Genomic DNA, 6,730 nt, shown 5'->3' with positions numbered 1-6,730 from the left:
CACAAAAACAATTTGAAGGATAATTATTGGAAGTTTTTTAAGTAAAAAAGGAAGAAATGAATCAATCTGAAGCCTTTAAAATTATAGAAAAATTGTAACAAATACTCATGCATGCTTCTCTCTCTCTCTCTCTCTCTCTCTCTATATATATATATATATATATATATATATATATATATATATATATATATATATATATATATATATATATTTGTGTGTGTGTGTGTGTGTGTGTGTGTGTGTGTGTGTGTGTGTGTGTGTGTGTGTGTGTGTAGGTAGAGGCCATAGTCCAGTATAGACCACGATATTTTTCCCCACGAGCCACAATCATAGAACCCTTAGTGAGCTTCCACTTTCCAGCACCATTGGTACTGACATATCCCTCGTCATCCAAAACATCAACAGAGATCAAGTGCAAACGAACATCAGATGCATGCTTTACATTGTTTAAAACTAGTTTAGTTCCAATACTAGTTTCCAAACAAATCATTCCAACACCATCCACCCTAGATACAGTCTCATTACCCATACTCAAAGTTCCAAAGTCACCCTGAGTATAGGATGAGAAAAATTCTTTCCTTGATGTCACATGAGATGCGGCACCACTGTCCACAACCCAGCTTGACTCATCACAAGCAATATTTATCAGATCCACATCAAGGACGGTAACAAGATTTTCTGTAGTGACGGTGGCCACACGATTGCCATCTTCTTTCTCTTCTTCCTTGTCTCTATTCTCCTTTTTCAAAATCCGACAGAACTTCTTTATGTTCACTTTCTTCCCGCAATGATAACACTTAATATCTTTAAGTTTGCTTCTGGATTTGCTTCTATTATGTTCTCTATTTTGAGAACCCCGATTCTTGCTTCTCCCCCTAAAGTCAGTCACCAAGACATCTGATGAGGAGGAACCCTGAGATTTTCTTCTCATCTCTTAATTTAAAAGGTTGCTTTTGGCAAGATCCATAGAGATCACACCATCCGGAGCAGAATTTAATAATGAAGTTCTAAGAACTTCCCAAGAATCTGTTAGGGAACCAAGTAGAAACAAACCTTGAATTTCTTCATCAAATTTAATGCCTATAGCAGATAACTGGTTCATGATCCCTTGAAAATTATTCAGATGATCTGTCATCGCGGAACCATCATGGTATTTTAAATCCAACATCTGCTTTATCAGTTTTCCGAGCATACAAACTTTCAAGGTATTCTCATAGGGTCCGAGCATGTGTCTCCCCAAAAAATATAGTTCAAAACATTATCGTAAACTCATTGTCTAATAAAGCCGGAAACCTGTATGTGTAACAAATTCCACTCTTCATCTGATTTATTAATAGGCTTTATAGTGGTGAAGGCATGTTGGTGAAAATTCTTGACATAAAGCAAATCTTCCATTTTGCCCTTCCAAATGACATAATTTGTGTCATTCAAAGTAACTATTCTACTAGTGTTGATTACCATCGTTTATCACAAATACAAATACTATTTATTAGGAGACCAAAGTAATTCTTTTCTGATGTGGAAGTTCAGACTGTGCTGCAACCATAGAGTATACTCAGACAGAACCTTGGCTCTGATACCATTTGTTGGCTACCAAACCATTCGAATGAGATGCACACCGTCACATATTTGATGCAATATGCCAAGCTCGACGATTGATTTATATTACTTGATGGTCAGTGTGGCATAAAGTGAGACTAGTTAGAGATCATGATTCTGTAGAACTAGCTCTCTTGGGGAAAATCTGAAGTCAAAATTACAAAAAGGAGTGAGAGTGTTGCTTCTCGTGTGGGATGACCCCACTTCAAGAAGCAGAATCCTTGGCTATAAAACGGTAAATCAATGTATTTGTGATGAACTCCTAACACTCTTTTAAGTGTTGTAATTGCATATTCAAGAATCTTCGGGGGACTCGAATGAATCTATGTCTTAGGTTGTTGGTACCAAGGAATTTTTTGATTGTCTGATATAGATTTCTTCAGTTACCCCTTTTCTTTTCAGATGATGATACAGAGTCTTAGAAGTACATATCTGTGTATTCACATTCACATATAATAGGCACTTTGATGTAGTAAATTGACAGGTAATTTAAACTACAAAGAAGAATGAGTTTATGGTTGATAGTTAGTAAAATTTGTTGCATCATCTAATACAGCTGGAATGAATCCATTCATCAATTTTGCAAGATTGCTTGGAATTCTATCATATCTAAGGATGATGCATTTGTCTTTTTGTCTTCTTGAGCCGAGGGTCTTTTAGAAACAGCCTCTCTACTCTTTCGCAGTATGGATAAGGTCTGCGTACACACTACCCTCCCCAGACCTCACTAGTGAGATTTCACTGGGTCGCTGTTGTTATTGTTGTTGTTGTATTCATTCCAATGGGATGAACTAATGATGTACCTTTTTAGCATTTATTTAATTATGATAATATATTAGGCAAGCGAGGGTCTATTAGAAACAACCTCTCTACCTTCACAAGATAGAAGTAATTAAAGTCTATATACACACTACCCTCCCAAAACCCTACTTGTGGGATTATACTGGGTTTGTTGTTGTTGTTGTTAATATATTAGGCCTCTTTGATCTTTTTTATTTTCATGTGAACTTGGCGGCATTTGGGTTGATGTTCTTTTGTCAACTTAATGTAGCTTTAGTTTTTAATGATTTTAGTTTGAAACATCCAGGACGGAGTAATGCAAACCCACGATGAAGAGACCCGTCGCTTTTTCAAGCATTCATCTGTGCAAGTGTTGCTTTGTCCTCGTGTGGCAGGAAAATATCATAGCTGGGCTAAGCAGAGGGTATGATAGTTATATTGTTACTTTTGATACTCATTTTGACAATGTACTGCATCTGTTTTAGCATAATTTGTGGCATTTTGGGAAAATCCTCAGTTCTTTAGGACTTTTCTTTAGTATACAAAATTTATATCCTGGTGGCGTTCTGCCAGATACTACTAAATCTAAATACGTTAGATGAAATTTCCAGAAGATTAATGACTTATAAATTGGTACTCGGGAAGTTGGAGTGATTTATACACATCATCAGAAAACTGTGATAGTGGATGCTGATGCTGGAAACAATCGGAGAAAGATCATAGCATTTGTGGGAGGACTGGACTTGTGCGATAGGCGATATGATACTCCAGAACATCCTATATTTAGAACATTGCAGACAATGCACTCAGATGACTATCATAATCCCACTTATACAGTAACTTCATATCCTTGCTATCACTTAGCTGTTTTTTGAATATACTGATAAAGGAATTGTTCCTTTGGTTCTCGACTTTCCACCACTTATGATATGTATGTGAACGCCATTTTTCCTCCTTTCTTACAGAAGGATACTTAGCAGTGAATAACAGTTTGTCACTTAAAATATTTATTTGTTCATTACAAAATAGTTCTGATTGATGAGTCGCGAACCGGTGTTAACGAGAGGCTGGAGGTTTGGAGACAGTCTCTTGAATCTAAAGGTTTCAAGCTTAGCAGGATAAAGACGGAATACCTGGAGTATAAGTTCAGTGATGAGTAGAAGGAAATGGGCGGGGATGTGAGGCTTGAATCACAGGTCATCCCGAGTAGAGGCAGCTTCAAGTATCTTGGGTCGGTTATCCGGAGGGAGGGGATATCGACGAGGATGTTACACACTGTATTGGGGTAGGATGGATGAAGTGGAGATTAACATCTGGAGTATTGTGCGACAAGAGAGTGCCACTGATACTCAAAGGTAAGTTCTATAAAGCGGTGGTTAGGTCGTCCATGATGTATGGGGATGAGTGTTGGCCGGTTAAGAAATCACATATTCAGAGGATGAAGGTAGCAGAAATGAGGATGTTGAGGTGGATGAGTGGGCATACTAGGATGGATAAGATTAGGAATGATGTTATTCGGGAGAAGGTATGCGTGGCTCCCATTGATGACAAGATGCGGGAAGCAAGACTCAGATGATTCGGGCATGTTTAGAGGAGAAGCCCAGATGCTCCGGTAAGGAGGTGCGAACGTCTGATTATGGAGGGCACGAGAAGAGGTAGAGGGCGGTCTAAGAAGTATTGGGGGGAGGTGATTAGGCAAGATATGGCGAGGCTTCAGATTTCCGAGGACATGACACTTGATAGGAACATGTGGAGGTCGAGTATTAGGGTTATAGGTTAGGAGATAGTTGAGTCTTGTCTTATACCATAACTTTGTGAGACTAGTTTAATAGGGATACTATTTTGCTTTTACCTTGCTTTGTATCATTCTTCTTGATTTTTGTTTCTATTTGTCATATTTGTTTCATATTATTTCGGTGGTGTTACTAAGATTGTTTTCTTTTGTCTTTCTGTCTTCTTGAGCCAAGGGTCTTTCGAAAACAACATCTCTACTCCTTCGGGGTAGGGGTAAGGTCTGCGTACACATTACCCTCCCCAGACCCCACTAGTGGAATTTCACTGGGTCATTGTTGTTGTTTATTACAAAAATATGAGCTGCTATAAATTAGTCTAAGAGCAGGTTGCTGTCATTTGTCCCTCCTACACGAAGCTTTACAATCACAATCGTGATGTCTAAAATCATATGTTCAGGCCTAATAGTGCATCTTATAGTTGTGTTTGTTTACAGATGGAAAAGAAATTCTTGTCCTAACAATTCCCTTTCTATCTTACAAATAAATAGCATCTTTTTGTGTTTCTTAGACAGTAATCCATCTGAATTGATTTAACAGGGAAGTACTACTGGTTGTCCAAGAGAACCATATATGGCATGACTTGAACTGTAAAGTCGGTGGTCCAACAGCATATGATGTTCTGACCAATTTCAAGGAATGCTGGTTGAAGGCTTCGAAGCCCCAGGGTATCAGAAAGTCGAAGAAATATGATGATTCTTTGCTCCGAATAGAAAGAATGGCTGAAATTCTTGGTATTTCTGAGACTTCATCTACGAGCAGCAGCACTGATCCTGATATAGGTAAGTTAATAACTTGCTATCAACAGCTTTAGAGATTTAATTGGAAGGTTAGCATTGGTCTTATAGATGTGTTTTCTTTCCTTTCCTACACAGATCTTGCGCTTTATTGACTCAAATTCAGTCAAAGGCTTTCCCAAGGATCCTAAAGAAGCTATAATGAAGGTGACAAAGATAGCTGGAAAAGGGGTGTCACATATTTTATTTACAGTTATTCTAATTTTGTGTTTTTTTATCTTGCAGAGCCTGGTATGTGGGAAAAATGTACTTATTGACATGAGCATCCACACAACATATATATGTGAAAGCCATTCGTGCGCAACACTTCATTTACATTGAAAATCAGTACTTCATTGGTTCCTCATACAATTGGAGTCAATATAATGATGTTGGTAAAAAATTGTTCTTTCTCTATGTAAAGCACTGTAATGAAATGTCACCTTATGATGAATAAGTAGATCTAAGATAAATGTCAATTCTTGTAGGTAAGCCCATCTGCGTATAGGTTTGATATCCTACCATTCCAACCATATTTGCATCTTTGTTTGATTAACTGATCTTGCCTTTCGACATTTAACATATCATGGAAGAATGACATAATACTTTAAAGGCTTCCTCATTCTTGTGTCGCATTAGCATTTCAGATACCTGAGCATTCTGTTTTATGCAGGTGCCAATAATCTGATTCCAATGGAAATTGCACTTAAAATTTGCGAAAAGATTTGAGCACATCAAAGGTTTGCAGCATATATTGTCATCCCAATGTGGCCAGAGAGTGATCCAACTGGCGCTGCTACACAGAGAATTCTTTTTTGGCAGGTTAAAACTACCTAAATTGCTAAGTTGATTACGAAGAATCGAGATGCAGTCACCATGCTACATCTTCTAACATTATTAGACTGTGACCAAAATATTGTGGAATATGAAGTTTCTAGCTTAGCAAGTAATCAACCTTTTTTTGCTAATTGTAATAATTTGTGCAGCATAAGACAATGCAAATGATGTATGAGACTATTTACAAGTGTTTAGTGGAGGTTGGACTCGAGGTTGCTTTCTCGCCATAAGATTATTTGAACTTCTTCTGTCCGTGAGGCCGATGAAGGGGAAAATGAGAATGCCGGTGTTGCTAACACTCCCCAGGTACTTCCCTGTTACGTCCCTTCTCTGAAAAAAGAACCCAAACAATCCCAAAATTCAATCTATTTTTGGAATTCTCTCTTTTTTCTTTACTTTGCTCATCTCTTCTTGCCTAAACGAATCATCGCAAGATGGAACCTTTGCTTATGCTTTTCTTTGAAGGATAAGTCTTCATAAACCACCTAGTATTAGGAGCTTTGCCTTTTAGTTTTCTCCTGTATTTGTTGTCAAACTCTCTGCCTAGACTCTAGCTAGCATACTTCACCGTTGCTAATCACATGGTTTTAATATGATGTGAGTAGAAAATACAAAAGATTTATGATATATGTTCATTCTAAAGGCATGATTGTGGATGATGAGTATGTCATATTGGGATCTGCAAACATCAACCAACGCTCGCTAGAGGGCACTAGAGACACAGAGATAGCAATGGGAGCATACCAACCTCATAATACTGTTGAATGGCAGACATCCCACATCGGTGAAGTACCAATTTTGGTTGGTACTTCACCCTATAAAAGGAGGCCTAATGTCTAGGATTTAAACACACCTCTCATTTGCCTTCTCATCTTCTTAAAGTATTTGTATCTTCTCTCTTTAATATTATTTCACTTGTAATTTTGGAGTGGAATAAAATATTGGTTG

The 6,730-nt window shown here is 37.8% G+C and overlaps 1 pseudogene; it reads left to right on the top strand.

Annotated features, from left to right (window-relative positions):
• Window positions 1-1,356: 1,356 nt before the first annotated feature.
• LOC107780778 (phospholipase D beta 1-like) lies at window positions 1,357-6,081 on the top strand (annotated as a pseudogene).
• Window positions 6,082-6,730: the final 649 nt, after the last annotated feature.

This window comes from Nicotiana tabacum, chromosome 1 (genome assembly GCF_000715075.1).
Source record: "Nicotiana tabacum cultivar K326 chromosome 1, ASM71507v2, whole genome shotgun sequence".
Taxonomy (NCBI): domain Eukaryota; kingdom Viridiplantae; phylum Streptophyta; class Magnoliopsida; order Solanales; family Solanaceae; genus Nicotiana; species Nicotiana tabacum.
Note: the sequence above shows the minus strand (reverse complement) of the source record. Positions and strands in the feature narration are given on the sequence as shown.